This window comes from Pleurodeles waltl, chromosome 4_1 (genome assembly GCF_031143425.1).
Source record: "Pleurodeles waltl isolate 20211129_DDA chromosome 4_1, aPleWal1.hap1.20221129, whole genome shotgun sequence".
NCBI classification, from domain to species: domain Eukaryota; kingdom Metazoa; phylum Chordata; class Amphibia; order Caudata; family Salamandridae; genus Pleurodeles; species Pleurodeles waltl.
Genome location: NC_090442.1, coordinates 98,241,059 through 98,259,007, shown reverse-complemented (window position 1 = coordinate 98,259,007; position 17,949 = coordinate 98,241,059).

Genomic DNA, 17,949 nt, shown 5'->3' with positions numbered 1-17,949 from the left:
CAACAACTTGAAATATGCCATTCCTAGCAACAAGGTCTAAACTCTACCCTACAGAGAGAGCAGGGCATGATAATCCTAATCTGCCAGTACACTGTTCATGAGAAATGCCCCCAACCCCATTGGGATGAGATCGGCCCCTTAGTCTCCGGATCAGGAATCGTAGAGGCACAAGGATGAGATCTGCTGCAAAGTGGTGTGGAGTCTAGATGGTATATCCTGGTAGAAACCGCTCTAACAACCTTGGTCTTGAGAGGTGTTTTTATAGGGCACATGTTATTGTTTGTGCAGGAATCCCGATGCAGGTTTGTACTGAAAAATCAGATTGTGTGTGCAAACTTATTTTACCAATTGTATAACAAATACCTGACATATTTGTATTCTGTTCTTGTCAACGTAAAACAAAAGAAGCACAATGACATTACCCGTGTACATCACTGATATAGATGCTTTCTCAGAATGACACTGATTAGGAAAATGAAAACGGTTCTCTAAAATGCATTTATCTGCAAGCAGTGCTAAAAGGAAATACATAATTAAATAGAATAGATCAGAGCATGTTAAATAGGTCAAAGGGGACAAGGTAAAAAGGGCAACAGGCTTGCAAGCGAAAAGCTAGGCTATCTCCTGTGCCCAGACAGGGAACTAAAATGGACCCACAAATTGGATTGCTTTTCTGCTTGTTGACCTGCTGCCAGCTGCTCCTTGACTTTGGGTTCACCAGGCACTGTTGGACTGACAGAAGGAACCACCATTATTTGCCTTTATGTGTTGGCCTGCCTGCCCTTTGGTGCCCCCAAGTGTACTCTTTGGACTGGGCTTCCCCAGAATCGGTCATGGGACCGTTTGTCTGGCCCTCAGAGTCCCCACATACAGCATCTAATGAGGGCTTTGTATGCTTTCCTTGCTGGAGTGTACTTCTAGCACGTGATTGAACACTTTATCTCCCTTCATTATTTTTTGGTGTCTGATCATCGCAATCCTTAGTGCCTTTAGTATTTCCCAAGCCCATGCTCTCCAGCTACAGAGAGTCAGCTCTGTGCCCTGGGAAGCCCCTTGTAGAGCCAAAGGAAGGATCTGCAAATGGAAGACGCTACTGCCTGGTCCCAGGTGAGTAGGGTAGACACTTTTCTGTGCACTCACGAATGCTTGGGTCCGATCTCCCACTAGTATGAAGGACAAGAGTTGCCCCCTCCCACTGCTGATGGTACTTGTAGGAGCAGCACCGCTCAGAGATTCCTTACCATATGCTCCCTGAAATGAGTGGCTGCAGGACCTCAGTTCTGCTGTGGGGAACCCAGTGAGATTTTTCCCCCGCGGCTGCCCTATTTACTGTTTGATTCTTTTGACAGCAGTGTTCCAGAAGGTCCCAGAGTGTCCCTGACCAGCTGCAGTGCACGAGCTATAGTTATCTTATGCCACGAGTTGTAATTACTTGAAATAACTCTAACTGTAACTGCTGAATTTGTCTGTTTTTGGTCAGTAAATTCAGAACCTAACTATAACATCCCTGTAACCTTAGGATATTTAATTATATTTCCTAACTATAACAGCCCAGTAACCTTTGTTTTTTTCACTGAATTTTTTTTTCAATATAAAGTAATTTTCATGACTGTACGTTAATTTAACCACATTTGGCCATGCTCGGCCGTGGTTGGCTGCAGAGAGGGAGAGGGAGAGAGATAGAGATAGAGAGTTTTTTAGGTTTTGAGGAATGATTTACATAGAATGAAATATTTCTGGACAAATTGAAAAACAAAGAAACATGTATTTGTCTATTAAAAAGAGTGAGATCTCCTTTTATTATGAATCTTTTGAATTTAAAAAAAATAAATTAAAGAAGGAAAATAATTACGGGCACACCTGGAGAGATTTAATTGTAAGGGCCTGTGACCTTAACCTTTAGGCCATAGGTTTCTCCTTACTGTGATGCTTCCAGACATACCTAGGCAAAAACAACAGATGATGGATGGAATGCAGAACAAATCAATCATTCACCCTCCATGGGAATGGTCCAGTTTGAATTGCCAGGCCAGCGCCACCCTGGACCAATAACAAACATACCGGGACCAGTTTTGGAGTATCACCCCTCATCAGTTAGGCTAGCTTGAAGCTGGTGGTATAGCGAGCACAGGACCCACATCTGAGCATACCCTTCCCAGGGCGACAATTGCAAAAAAGAACAGATAATGGACTGAATGCCGAACAAATCACACATTCACACCCAGTCACAGATCTGGGTTTAATCCATCAGTTTGTTTGCTCACCATGCCATTCCAGTTTAGACCCAGCCATATGCTAATCAGTCTTGACTCTGTTCCCCATGGGAACAGTCTTTACCAAACTGCTAGACCAGGTCCTCCCTGGACCACAAACAAGCGGTGTGGGACCGATTTCAGGGTATCACCCCTGATCAGCCAGGCTAGCTTGAAGCTGGTGGCATAGCAAGCACAGTACCCATGTCTAGTATAACCTTCCCACTTAGGACAACCACTGCAAAAAGAACGGATGATTGACAGAATGCGGAACAAATTAAACATTTATCACCAGTCACAGATCTGGGTTTAATCCATCAGCTGTCCACCAGACATACCTGTGACAGTCAACCCATGTAACATGAATGTTCCTTCAATAGGAAGGTTTAATATTGAAATAAACACACTGTCAAGTGATACTAGATGACCCTTCTGCCTACTGAGTGACAGCCCTTGACCATTAAGTCAGAAGTGACTATATTCTGCTCTGCAACCAAACGTAAATATAACATTCGTAATAAATATCTTTTCAGTCTAAGGGCCTTATTTATACTTTTTGGTGCAAAACTGCACTAAGGCAGTTTTGCCCCAAAAAGTTTTGCACCGGCTTGCACCATTTTTTAGCACCAGCTGGGCACCATATTTATGGAATGGTGCAAGCCAGTGCAAAGGGTAGGCTAGCTTAAAAAAAAATGACGTTAGGCAGTTTTGAGTCAAAATAAATGATTCTGACCAGATTAACATCATTTTTTGACGCAAAGCGGCATATTTATACTCTGTTTGCACTGAATTAGAGTCATTATTTTTTTACTCTAATTCAGTGCAAAACTAACTCCATATTTATACTTTGGTGCTAGACCCGTCTAGCACCAAATTTATGGAGTTAAAGTCATTTTTTTGGAAGTGGAAACCTATCTTGCCTTAATGAGATGCAAGGTAGGCGTTCCCGTGCAAAAAATGACTCTATGGCCATAACACCATATTTATACTCCCATGCAAAAATGGTGCAAGGGATGGAGGAGGGGTCAAAAAATGGGGCAGGGCAGGTGTTAGGGGACCTGTGGCCCTATTTCCATGGAATAAGCTCAGAGGTGCCCTCCCTAGGCCCTAGGGGCACCCCCACCCACACTAGAGGGACTGCGAGGATGGGGGACCCCATCCCAGGTAAGTACAGGTAAGTGCATTTTATTTTTGAAAGTGCCATAGGGGGCCCTGAAATAGGCCCCAATACATGGCACCGGGTGCAATGGCCATGCCCAGGGGACCCCTGTCCTCTGTGTTGGCAATTGGGGTGGAGGGCATGACTCCTGCCTTTTCTAAGGCAGGAGTCATGTGGCATGGTAGGTTTAGCACCATAAAATGACGCTAATCTGGTTAGAGTCATTTTTTTTTACTCTAACCTGCCTAAAGCCATTTTTTGGTGCTAAACCCTCTTCTTCTATACTGCCAGCCCCACCAGACTAAAGTCATTTTTTTGAACTCTAGCCTACCCTTTGCACCGGCTTGCACCATTCCATAAATATGGTGCCCAGCTGGTGCACAGAAATGGTGCAAGCCGGTGCTAAACTTTTTGGTGCAAAACTGAGTTAGTGCAGTTTTGCAGCAAAAAGTATAAATAAGGGCCAATATTTCGTAAGTTTGCGCCACTTTTGTGTCATAAAATGACGTTAATGCGGTGCAAAAAAAGTTTAAATCAGGGCCTTGGTGCTAGATGGGTCTAGCACCAAAGTATAAATATGGAGTTAGTTTTGCACCGAATTAGAGTAAAAAAAAATGACACTAATTCGGTGCAAACAGAGTATAAATATGCCGCAGAGTATAAATATGCCCCTAAATATGGCGTTAAGGCCATAGAGTCATTTTTTTGCACGGGAACGCCTACCTTGCATCTCATTAGGGCAAAGTAGGTCTCCACTTTCAAAAAATGACTTTAACTCCATAAATTTGGTGCTAGAGGGGTCTAGCACCAAAGTATAAATATGGAGTTAGTTTTGCACCGAATTAGAGTAAAAAAAAATGACACTAATTCGGTGCAAACAGAGTATAAATATGCCCCTAAGTCTTTAAACTGATTGCTTGGAGAGACCATTGCAATGACGATCTTTCTATGTCTCTCTTCTATTGAAATAAGGGATGGAAGAGAGAGATAAAGAGACAGTGACAGGACCACAGTGGGAGACGCGCGGCCCCCACGGTCCTAGCCTGGTCCCCACATCCTGTGGGAGCCAGTGTTGCTCCCACAAGCAAGGAGCAGCTTTCAGTAGCAGCTCCCTGCTTGTGGGAGCAATGTTTTCATCTGTTTCCCTGCACGCATATTTGCATGCAGGATAACAGATGAACCCCCCTTTCTGCCACTGGGAGCTGTATGACAGCTCACGCTGTCAGAAAGCAATCTTTGTTTGCATTTGTTTTGTGGGAGCTGTCAGCTGCCATCAAGCAAAATCAAACAGCCATGCACCAGGGGTGGGCACCTTTGGACATACCATGAGCCAGCCCTGGGGAGTGGTGGTCCCCAGAGCCATCTCTGGCTCTAGAAGTGGGCCCACACAGCCACCCTCCAACAAGCATTGCCCCCTTCACTATTTTATTGTAGCCCGAGGAGGTGGTGGCCTTTGGGGCTGCAGGGGGATCAGGAGTCTCCTGCATTATATATTTTTTTAAACCCGGGAGGGTGGCAGTCCCCGTGCTTCCCACGCATCCATTTCCTATTTCACCCTGGGGAGGTGGGGATCCATGGGTCTATGGGTGGGTGGCAGGGACGCCCCTTGCAATGGATTTAAGATTGTTCCCTGTGGAGGTTGCTGTCCCGGGTGCGGCAGGGGGACTGCACAGCACAATTCTGCATCATATTTGTTTAAAGGCCTGGGGAGGTGGCAGCTCCAGGGGCTGCAGGGGGTCAGACAGCTGCACCTTTTTTTCATTAGTTTAAAGCCTGAGATGAGATGGCTGTCCCCAGGACTGCAAGGGGGGGGCAGCAACCCCCCACAATATATTTCTTTAAAGCCCTGGGTAGGTAGCAGCCCCTGGGGGTGCTAGCGGAGCCTGGCCACCCCCACATTCATCAGAAATAAAGCCCCAAGGAGGTGGCCTCCCCTGGGGCAGCGGTGTGGCAGCAGAAGCTGCCCTGCTTTCAAAATATAATTACGCCTGGGCACGTGCCCATCCAGGGACTGATTTTTTTTATTTTATTTTTTACATTTTTGCTGCTAGTTTGCGGATTCACCACAAATTCATAGCATTTTTGACAATTGCTTTTTTTACAGCACCAGGGCTCATGGGTCAGGGTGTCTCTAGACTGGTCCTGTTTATTTCTTTTTTGTATTTTTGGTGGGATTTGGGTGAGGCTCAATCCCAAGATGGTTGCCAACAATTCCTGGTTGAAGTGTTGGCGGCCAATCAGAGCTGTGAATTTCCCTGCACAAGCACATATTTTCTGCAGAGATATCGCAAACACTTTGCAACATCAAGTATAAAGTTTGTTTTATCTTTAATATCTCCAGAACTATTGACATGATTTACACAAAATATGTAGAAGCATAATATGCATATCAAAAGCTAGCTTTTTGCCAAATTCAGTGTAAGTCTGTCCAGCAGATCATGCTGTACTGGTGTTCAAAGGTCCTTTAGGAATTAGCATTAGAAATGCATGTTTTTTTACCCCCCCCTCTTTTTCTCGGCCCTCACTTTCTGTGCGCAACAAGACTCATTGAGGCACTTTTCTTGGGAAGTTTGGTGAAGATTTGTCAAATGGTGTCAACGATGTAGGCAAATCAAAAAATACTTTTTCTATAGAAACATGGCCCTAACTACAACTACCTAGTGGGTACTGCCACTAGATTATATAAATATATATATATATATATATATATATATATACACACACTAAAAAACCAAAGACTACAGGGACTTTATAGTTAGATTCAGATTTTGCATGCACAAAATCTTATAAATCCAGCTGTACAGTTAGTTATTTTAGCAAGTATATCTCCTGACCTAAGGGAACTCTAACTTGTGCCCTCGCCATGCACAGTTTTCTCATCAATAATTCTACTGCAAATGTTACAATGATATTATAAATGATGTCAAAGATGTCATGAGAGATAGAATATGTCATGGCAGGGCACGAGTTATAGTTACCTGAAATAACTCTAACAGCTGAATTTCTTTTGTGCTTGTACAATCTGAACCTAACTACAACGTCACTGTAATGTTTGTTTTTTAGTGATTTTCTACTTTTTAAAAAGAAAATTCTATTTCCTAACTATAACATCCCTGTAACGTTTGTTTTTTTCAGTGAATTTCTAGGATTTTTAACGTTAATTAATATGCCTATTGCAATGCAAGGTGGTGGTGGGGGGGTTGGATGCTGGGCCTGGCTCCCCATTTCCTTATTTTCTGCAGTGTCCTACAATGATGAAGGGGGTCTGCTGTAGACCCCCAGCCCCGGGTGCTATCACCTCCCTGATGCAATTGGTTGTAAATAAGGGGGGCTGCATATCCCATGCAGCCCCAGTGGGGCTGCATATCCCATGCAGCCCCAGTGATCGCCACCTCCCATGGACTGAACTAAAATAATGAAGGGGTCCATCACGGACTCCCAGTCTCGGGGACCACCACCTTCCCATGGCTGTTTAAGGACCGAGGGGGGCATGCAGCCCGCCCTTGTGGAGACAATAATGGTCCTGAGGACTACCACCCGAGGTAGCACTTACTAACTAACCAGTAGAAAGTGTTCCAGTTGGATAGACATATTGCACAAAACTGTGGACTCGTTGGATAAGCAAGCAAGGGTGCTTCCGTTCTGGCCATGATGATCATTTCACAAAAATTAAACCTCAACAGGACGCGCTTACCAATATAAACACAGCAGGTACTCTAGTTGAAGCTCTGCTTCTGAAAAGGACAAATGATCCTAAATCCTGGGTTTGGCGAAGGCAAAGCAAGTGTGTTTACTCCACGAGTCAATATTGAAAAACTATCTGAAATCCTTTGTGGATGTGACTGCATCTGTTGGAGTGCAATCATCCAATCTCATATCCACACAGACCCTCTCACACCTTCTCTCTCACCTAGACAGACACTCTCACAGCAACTTTCACACCTAGAGACACCCTCTCACACCAATTCTCACACCCAGAGAGACAAGCCCTGCGTCAACTCCTGCTGCGCATGGCCAATACCTGTGTTCAGCGTGGGGTTGGGTGGTTAGTGGGATTGACAGCAGGGACTGGCCACAGGCCAGGCCCTGCAGCCCATCTCCACATCGCATGGCTAAATGCGTGAGCAGCACGGTTGGGTCGTTATTGGGGTTTGGCTGCACCAACCCCACTGTGCACGGCCAAAGGTCTTGTACGGCAGGGACTGGATTAACATATAGTAATGAAAGTTACTTTACGTTATAAAAAAACAAGGAAATTCACTGAAAAAAGCAAAGGTTACGGGGACATTATAGTTAGGAAATACAATTTTTTTTAACTTAAAATTACAGTTAGGTTCTCAATTTACTCGCACAAAACTATGGAATTTCAGCAGTTAAAAGTTATGGTTATCTCAAGTAACTATGACTCACGCCCTAAGGTTACTAGAACTTGCGCCTTCGCCATGCACTGGTAGTTACCCCCAATAGTATGCATGATATTTTTTATAACATTATTGCTAACATCGCTGTAACATTATTGATGTGAAAACTGTGCATGGCATGGGCACAAGTTAGGGTTACCTTAGGTCATGAGTTATGGTTACTTGAGATAAATATTACTATTACACATGCCATAAGGTAACACGGTCTCACCATGCACAGTTTATTTATCAAAGGTTTTACTGCAAATATTACATTGATATTATCAATGATGTCATGAAACATGGATTGATTGCCGTAATTTGTCTAACAACCATGGCCTGAATTTATGGGCATTGTGGCACAGGGCACCTGGCTGTGCTGCCCTCATTACAGGAAAAAGGCAGGAATGTGTCGTATTAATCCAATATGGTGCATTCCTGTCCTTTCCTCCTGTCCTCGTGGTGGAAGGGTGTCTGTGTTTCATGTGGGATTGTTTTTGGGCAGGAAGGAGGTGTTTTCCTCTTTCAATATGATCCACAGAATGCAGCACACATTGAAAGAGGAAGAAATTAGGAGGAGTAAAACTATTTCTCCTTATTACACCTCACCTACGTATTTTTGAAGCCACTCAAAGCACGCAAAGTGGCTTTGCATAGCTTCTAAAGTATAACTCAGTGGTTCGTGCCATGCAGGTACCATGTCGTGTGGTGCAAACATGGCATAAAACCCTCATATCTGGCCCCCAGTATCTTACAAAGCCCTTCTGAGATGGCTGTCTACTGATGGAGCTCAGTGACAAATAGTTTACAAGGGAACTACAGGCCAAATTAGCAGCCATAGCACTGAAGGAAAAATGCTTCCATTGGAAGTAAATAAACAAGCTTTAGAGAAGAAGGCCAGCCTAGGACTCCTGAGGTCTGAGAAAGATGATGGCAGCAATACTGAGGTGACTATAAAGGAGCCACACGCCCCTTGTTTGCCCAAGGATATTGTGCCTAGCTTTATGGTGGTAGAATAATTGACAAGTGATTTGCCTCCTATGAAAGAGCATTGTGATTGCACAGGGTTCTTATTGTGGGGGTGTGAATACCTACACAGGGAAGGGACACTATCCTGACTCTAGAAGAAGGAGTAACTAACTTATATATTCTCAAGAAGGATTAATTTGATCCTACACCTGAGGAGCAAAAGAAGATACACACAAAAACACACAACAACCATGGGTTTATTTAATACCTGTCTCCTTGGAAACACTGAAGGGTTTTGTGAAATGCAGTGGAGTCACTATTTATAATGGCTATATGATCTACTCATTAGAGTGCACATCTCAAGTGTTTGCAATTCAAAGTTAAACCAGCATCTAGTGGATTCCAATTTGATTCACCCCAGGCAGCGTGGGAAGTCAGCTGACTTCTGGGTGCTCACCACGCTGTATAGGAGAGAGGGAATCCAGCCCTCCCTCAGGGAAAAAAGAGAGGAACAAGGATAAAAAGAATGATTTCTCACAAAGGTTGGAAATGTCTAACTGGGGGGGAGTCCCTCACTGTTCATAAACCTAAGTGGGGTAGTATGAGGAGGAAGAAACCCTGCGATGCCCCAAAGGCTGGGATATGCCGGGACTGACAGCCTAAGTGCAAGAAGCTCCTGAAAGGTAAGCGGTCCCAATGGATTGTAAGTGAGGTATTGGTGTGAATGTTTACCCAAGGGAAACCGGGGTTTGGTTTGAAGCTACCTTAGTCCCTGCAGATGGGGTGGAAGTTGAAGCCCTGTCTGTCTTACGTAACACTACAGTGAAGTAAAGGTAATGGCCAATCATCAACATGGCCAAGGTAGGGCTCTGAAGGATTCAGAGCCAGCAGGACCAGAGTAGTGGACTAAGTGGTGTTCCCAGAGCAAATCCTCTCAAATGTTTTCCATACGAGGTCAATGCTAACAATGAAGTGAAATTTCATCTCATAGCAATAGTTATCTTTGAGTGGGGGGAGTTAACCGGCCCCAAGAAGGTAGCTGTAAGCCCTGCCATACCAGTGGGATGTGGATGGGAACCCACAAAGTTCTGCTTGGAAGGAGGTGGAAATGAAGATCCTTAACTCATGAGCTGGTAAGTTCCAGTCTTCCAGTGGTCCCTCCCAACAGCTATTGGGAAGAAAATGTCCTGTACAGCAAGGCTCGAGACCCAAAGTCTGGGGGGGAACTGGAAGACTGGACGTTTTGCAGCGTTGCAGGGCATTCCTCAAAAACGTAGCCCATTTAATCTTGTTGATGGGGCAACTAGGACAGAACAAAACATGGAACAGGTGGTAACCCACTTTGATTTTCTCCAGATGTTTGAAAATGTTAAGTAGTTATGTCACTCCTACACCATCTGTCAAGCCACTTATTAAGATGGAAGAAACCTCTCAAGGGACACAAAACCTACATTGAGAACTGTGTTCTGGGCCTGTGATCCTAAATGGCTAGGACATACAGAAATTTAACAAAACATGGAGGCCGCAAGGAGTTGGTCAGACACTAGTAGGACTAGTAAGGACAAAAGGTGTGGGAGACAGAGCCCATGGCTCCCAGGATCCCCAAAGACAAAGCAACTGGGATTTACACTGTGCTGGAGAATATGGGGACAGTTGCCTACTTGGTGGACCTTGATACCCCAGACTCCCTCTCTCGACTAGACTTAAGGTCTGCTTGTAAGAAGTCTATCTTTTTATCTTTGTTTCTCCTTTTCCATGAGGGCCGCTGGGTGCCCTTCCTTGACAGCATCCACCTGAGACTTTTAAGCACACTGGTATCCATCCACACATCAGCTGCCTAACCAGTCTGTATAGGGTCAGTCTGCTTCGTATCCACCTGATTCGGGTCTCAATCAGATCATGCAAAATGTGGTCTTTCTTTTACACTAGTGCATCCTTCATGTGGGCATACAAGTCAGCTATCTCTTCACACTGAGTAAGATGTATATCCCTATCCAGTACAGAAATTACTCATTACGTACATTCACATAATCACTGTCATGGTCACCCTGAAAAACCACAAAAGGAAAACACCTAGACTGAACATAGGTAGGTGAACAAATCAGATGCATATATGGAGATGGCAAGCATGGCCATCCAGAGCCCCAGGCCCATCCAGCAGATAATATGAGGTGTTACAGGGATACAACTAATTATGAGTCATGTCACTCACTGAATTGTACCCAAACTCTAGCCATGGAGTTCAGGGAAAGTAACATTTTGAACTTGATGCAAAGCTAGTATTGTGGCAAAAGCATCCAGGAAAAAAACATTCTTACATGTACACAAAAGAAGCAGTGAAGCTTCCAGAACCTGCTAGAATCTTCTAGAACCTTTTAGAAACTTAAAGAATGAACTACAAATTTTCAAAAACCTGCTGATATTTCGAGAACCTGCCAGAAGCTTTCAGAATGCGCTGGAAACTTCCATAAGAACCTGCACAATCGTTTGAAATCTCAGGGCATCTTGAACTAAGAATGATATGATACCCCACCATGTGAATCACACACTTGCTAGGCAATTGGTGTGTCCAGAGAGATCCAGAAGAATCTGTTGGCATCCTTTTGGGGCAGTGCTAGGTCAGTTCATCTAGAGCCTCAGTTATCTAGCTCACAGTTGTCAGCAGAGGTCAGCAGCTACTCAAGAGGAGAAAAATCAAACAAGTTAATCTATTTACCAGTCATCCCAAAGTAGATCCTGTGAACTTATGAATACAGGCATACTAGAATTAGGTTAGTCAAGATTTAAGAACTATTCAAAAGCTGCACTTAGGAGAAAGAAATAGACTTAGGAACATTGTGTTCAGACCACTGACGGACATGAGAGGGCTGTAGGGCTCTCATCATTAATCACCCCTGCTAGGTCAGATATGTTAGTTTAGTGCTAATGATGAGACATTCACCTTGAGTTTTGACAATCACACACTAGTCTCTAAAAACATTTGCACAGAGTAAGCAATTCTCCATAAAAAGTGCTACAAATGCAGCTGAACAACAGAACACGAGTGTCTGTAGATCATTGTGATTTGTTTAAACACATCCTTGAGTCAATATTAAAGTGTTGATGCATTTAAAGCTAAAATATAGTACACAAAAAGGATTTACATTTTGCATACGTACAGATAATGTCATACAATTTTGCATAATTATGTGAAAGCAAATTGCACAAACTTTATATAGTCCTAATTTTTACCTTCCTGGTTAGTCTTTTTTTTGGGGCTCGGAATCCTTCAGTTTGGAAAGGCTGTGGCTGTACCCACTGCTGAGTTCCAAGACACTGGGTACTTTCTTACAGAGGGTACACTGAATCAGAGTTGCTGCTGTAGAAAAGTTCAGAGTGTGATAAGTTTGATTCCTTAGCCCAGAAAGGTTGCATCTTCATTTGATGGGCTGGGTGGTTTTACCCAGTAGCCTGGAGCTCTGGAACTTCAAAAATGATCTACATCCAAAGCTTTAAGAAGTGGTAGAGGAAGTCCAGTTAGAACCAGCCAATGGTCTCAAGACATCAGGAAGAACCTTCAGGGTCAAGACTCACACCAACAGAGGCCAGCATTTTCCAATTCACATCCAGTTGGCAACAGTCAGCTGGAAAGATCAGGAAAAGGTTTCTTGCAACTTTTAGTCACCCTAAAAGTAGCTAAGAAAGATCAAAAGTGCAGTAGAAAGCCGCTGTCAGAAGCAAGATAATGTTATTGTTTGTTTCCTGAACAATATATCTATTTTTCCCATGTGACTCTTGCTTGTCTTCATAATATTGACGTTCGTTTGAATTCTTCTAATTTTGCATAAGCCTCTGTTACCCTTTGTAAACTATTACAGAGGGTTCCAATGCACTCATTTTGGACTTAAAAGGAAATGTAATCATTGTAAAATGTATTATGACACACCCAGCTCAGCCTAATATGTGAATATGGACATTATCTTGAGCAAAACTGCCTTTCAAAGGATAAATGTTGATCTAGCTCATAACCTGTAAGTGTAAATACCAAACAAGAAACAAGTCATGATAAGTGAAGTCATAGGTGTACTCTTTACCACCTTGTTTTCTATTCTGCTTTGCTAAGGAATTTTACATATTACATTCACATAATCAAATAATATTACAAATATTAAGATGTGTGTATGTTTTAGATTCCCCTCATGCTCAATCCTTTTTTATCTCCCATCCTACTGTTTGGGCAATCTCTACCTCTTTTCAGTTGTTTCTTTCCTTTTGGTGTCTGTATTGTGCAATACTTGAATATTCTATGTTCTATTTGTTTTAAGATTACATATTGATTAGTATTTTTGCAAAACCTTTGTGCATTGAAATATAAAAATTTGCTTTGATGCTGCATACAATATTAGACTGAATATTGTTGCACATATATGTCAGAATTGTAAGGTAAATGGCTTGATGAGGAAACCTGTTTACCTCTTTTGGCAGAATACAGATCCTAATATGAATTTAGGCAGAAGGGAGTCTTTGTCACTTTGGTGTCACTATGTTACAAGTGCCATTTAATATAGTGCACTTGTAATAGGGCGGATGGGACATCTGTCATGTTTGTGATTGGGTATCCCATCCACTAAACTCTAAATCAGGCCCATAGTATACTTTTTATACAGTGAATAGTACTCAAGTTTATTTCAATCTGGTGGCCAGCCATTTGCTATCTCTAGTAATTTAAAAAAATCCTTACATTTGCACAAGAGCTCTGCATGGTGACAGCCCTACATGCTCTAGGCAGGGTTGAAACATGTCAATCCCCATTGCACATAGTTTGAAAATTTGAGTTTATATTACAATTTGGCACTGATTGTATACAATTGTAATGTACTGACTAGCTGTTGTGAGCCTCAAAACCTAATAGGGTAAAAAATAAGATTATGTATGCAGGGTTTTGTCAATTGGCTTTCAGTGAATCATTGAAGGTTAGTCTGAGTGCATAACTACCCTAATAAGTATTTCAGGAAGTGATGATTTGAGACTGAATATTTGAGCTACCATTGTAATAGCCCTGGAGTTTTCCAAAACTAATTATAGAACAGGAACAGCGGTGAGCATTAATAATGGAACACCCTCCAGAGAATGCCTGGAAATGTATGTAAAGAGAAAAGGTTTCTGGTAACATTTCTAATAACATTTTAATTTTGGAACATTAAACGCAAGTTGCAGGTAGGGAGAAAGTGTGGTAGTGTATAGCATGCTCAGGTTTGATTCAGATATTTAACCCTAAATTGACAGCTAAAGTGGACTGTACCCTTTAGCTACCCCTAGATGATGGGTAGTCACAAACATTTCTCAAGGGGCCACAAGTATGGCCTGTGGTACGATTGAGTAGAATATTGATGCTAGCAGGGTGTGGTGTGATGGGGAGCTGTGTAAGGTGGACATAGGGGAAATGAAGCATGTACAGGGAGTAGACAGTGAGTTAAGGAGTTATTTTAAAGGTTTCATTCCATACTGCCCTCTAATTTAATTCCCTGGTTTCTAAAAGAGTCAATGATTTGACAATACTGTATTGAGCTGTATCTGAGTTGCTGTCCCTCTACCAGACCCTGGAGTAAGCCTCCTCTGCATGCTATTGCTACCTTTCGTGAGTATAATATACAATGGAAGTACCATGGAAATCCTTGACAAGATCCCCAACTAGATGTGCAGTTCACTGTGGTGAGCAGACACCCAATTTCCACCACTAGGGGTGATTCAGTGGAAAGTTTTACCATGGTGTTTGAAGACATTACGTTTAACCCTAGCTTGTTTACTTTGACAGAGTATACTGCTAATGATCTCTATATCAAAATGCTGAGCGTGTTCCACAAACTGTGCTATTTCTTTGATGAGAGCAGTCGCAGGGTCTCACCATCAGAACCACTCACACTTGAGTTGTTGTATAGTGAGCAAAATGGAGTTATGAAATGAGGAAGCAGGCTTTTCATTGATCCAGGGCTACCCTTTTGACATATTTTGTGCTCTTCAGCAATGGCTTTGATCACATACATATTTGATCATATTTCTCTGCTACTTTTGTTACAGAGATAGGAACAAATAAATGTATCTAAACACTGGTGGTATGTGAAAAGAAAGGAGGATGGCAATCCAGCAATCGTTTGATTTTACCTGTGGGGAAAGAAAATCCAATCTCATAATCCTCTCCCAAAAATGTGGTGTTATGAGAAAGTTATGGGCCTTGAAACAAGGTCACCAAATTGTATGTTCATGGTCAAATCATGTCCTTGATATGCCTTTGTCCTCTTAATTAGAGGTTAGACAGCCGCTGAAGGCTTGTTTGAAGCTTAAGCCAGGTGCCTGGCTCTGGCTCAGCTCAAGGACCTCTTGGACTCTCAAGCTCAAAATCAGCTGAGCCTTCATGTTTCTTCTGTCTGCCATCCACACTCAGCTCTAGCCTCATGTACAAAAAGACAGAACATTTATCTTTTGGTGTACAATTAGAGAAAGAAAGAAAGACCCGGGTACTGTCCATGAAGTGCACAATGTTAAACCAGAAAACATGGAATAAAGTTTGTTATCCTAGGCAATCATCTTACTTCACCTTGTCTCCTTTTTCTTCATTTTCACACATGAGACCACATTAAAATACATGAGTTCAGGATGTGTGCTGGCAAAACCTTCTTCTGTTTGACTTCATAGACGATCATACTGGTTGATGTTTAACAACAACCTAGGTCACATGGAAAGTACACATCACAAGTGCCTCTTGGTTCACTAATGGCGTTGCCATTAGAGATGGGGGCCCCTGTGAATGTTTGGAGCTCTTGGTTGAAAACTATTGCCCCTAATGAATACCACACAATTATATAGTTTGATGTACTCAGGTGAAACACTTCTACATGTTACAGAAATACTTTTTATTTCTGAATTGACTTTATCATATTTTTACAATCTTGTACACAACATCATTTAACATGAAGGTTTCCCAAAAGATAAGTGGTGCAGGACACCTATTGTTCTAATTATTCTTTAATTTAGGAGTCACGCCCACTCATTAGTTAGAACTGTATAAAAATGTGTTGCTATTAACTAATTTATTCACACTCAAGGGCAGGTTCACTAAGGACTTATGTTGTCCCTGCTTGACAAATGACGTACTGGCATGTCGTAAGACTTTGCAAGAAAAGCAAGTTCTTAAATGGAACTTACAAAGAGAAGCAATGGGCAATTTGTGCCCCCTTTGGTAACTTTGTAAAGAAATATAACACAACATAGCGGCCTGTGGTAGGCGTTCATGCTTGGAACAAGGCTGTTCCTGTGCATCCACCTATGGAATTTGATGCAATCCCAGATTTACTAAAGTCAGTAAACCTGTGATTTCTCCAAAATAGTGTGTACGCCACAGAGAAGGGTAACGAGGAGAAATATGTTTATTTCTCCTCTTTATGTCCCAGGGGGGCTCCTTTGGAACGGCGAAGAAGCATCACCCCCCTGGCTAAGCCAGGAGATAAAAGATAAAATGCTATTTAACTAACATTTTATTTTTCATCTGATGGCTAAGCCAGCAGTGTGTTCAGGGTGGGGCAGGGCTGGCCCGTGGGAGGTGAGGGGGGGAAGAAGGGAGAGTGCACTATGTACACATGTGTGTTTGGCCAGCTGTCTGAGGCCTGGCAAACACACACATGCACTTAGGTTTCTCCAGCCCATCTGTATACATAGCCGGGATGGAGAAACAGCTCAGACCCCAGGCTTATGTCTGAGCGGCACTCAGGGGCACTCAGACAAATCCTGATGCTGATTACATGCTATGTTTCACATGTAAGTAGCGCCAGGATTGCTGTGGCACCTGTGCTGGTGTCCCACAGAAAGACAAGAGGAGCGACGCGGCAGGAGGCAGCAACGACAACGACGGGAAAGAGATACTTTTTTTTTATTTTTTATTTTTTTATTTCTCCCTCGTTCCCTCCCGCACCCCTCCTCTTGAGATTTGCATCAGCCGCCACTGTTATGTCTTCTTTCTATGCTTAATAGATCCTGCAACGTGCATAAAAAGAGGAAAGTGCCTCTTAGGATTGTTTTTGTATAGGAAATTATGTGTATAACACAGGCACCTATAATGCATGCACAAGGGTGCCTCTGTTGGCAGTTGGCAGAAAACAGTACTCCAGCACTGCGTAGAGGGCAGAATTGTGACATATCTTGGTAGATATGGCACATTTCTCTATCATTTTAACGCAATGCAGCAAGGGTTCTTGCTGGGTTGTGTTGCCCATTTATTTACAAACACTTTCAAAATTTTGGAAGGCTAAGTGGGGGGTTCAAACACATGGCCTTCTGAGAGCTGTAGATGCTGGACCTAACAATCAAGTAAAAATAGATCAACTTTCCTGTAGTCAAATCCAATCTGCAATGCTTAGCATTCACTTCTTTCATGATGGAAAGTATGGAAAGCAACCTGAACCCCTAAATCCTCAAATCCTTAATAATTAGTGATTTCTTAGTACATATTTAGTATTTTTAAAAGTAAGTTTAAAAAAACTCAGTGTTGCATAGCACAAGAATGGACATACATGTTCAGACTGACAAATCTAGAACTTCTAGCAGTGCAGACAAAAGAGCTACTGTTTTAGTTTTCCTGTATCTGATACACTATGCAATGAAAATATTAAAGGTACAATTTTCTGCACATTAGAGAAAATTGGTGTAACTGATTGGTGGCTGCTAATTTTCTAAATGTGGTCACTTACTATCTTAGGGTGTATCAGTACTGGAAGAAATTGTATTCCATTATCAATGCTATCAAGAATTGAAATGTCCCAAAACAACAAGTGGTGAACTTGTCAGGTTGTACTCATCAGCTCTTCACAGAGGTGCTAAGATTTTTTGGTGTTTTATTATTACAGACGAAAACAAGAGTTCTCATTAACTGGATCCAGACACCTCTGCCAATGTCATACAATGGTCAAAAGACTTCTCTACCTGCAACTCTATCAGATAGTGAAGCTTTCAATTAATTGTGGTCAATGCCCTACATTTAGAAATCTGTAACCAATACACAAAGTTGTTTGTCTTTAACCCTACATTTATTGCCTAAAATACCCCCTTTATGTTTTTTTGGTATCTGAAAATCTATATTTACCCGATGTAATGACATTTATTAGCAAGCAAATATATGCCACAACTCTATGCAGTTGCA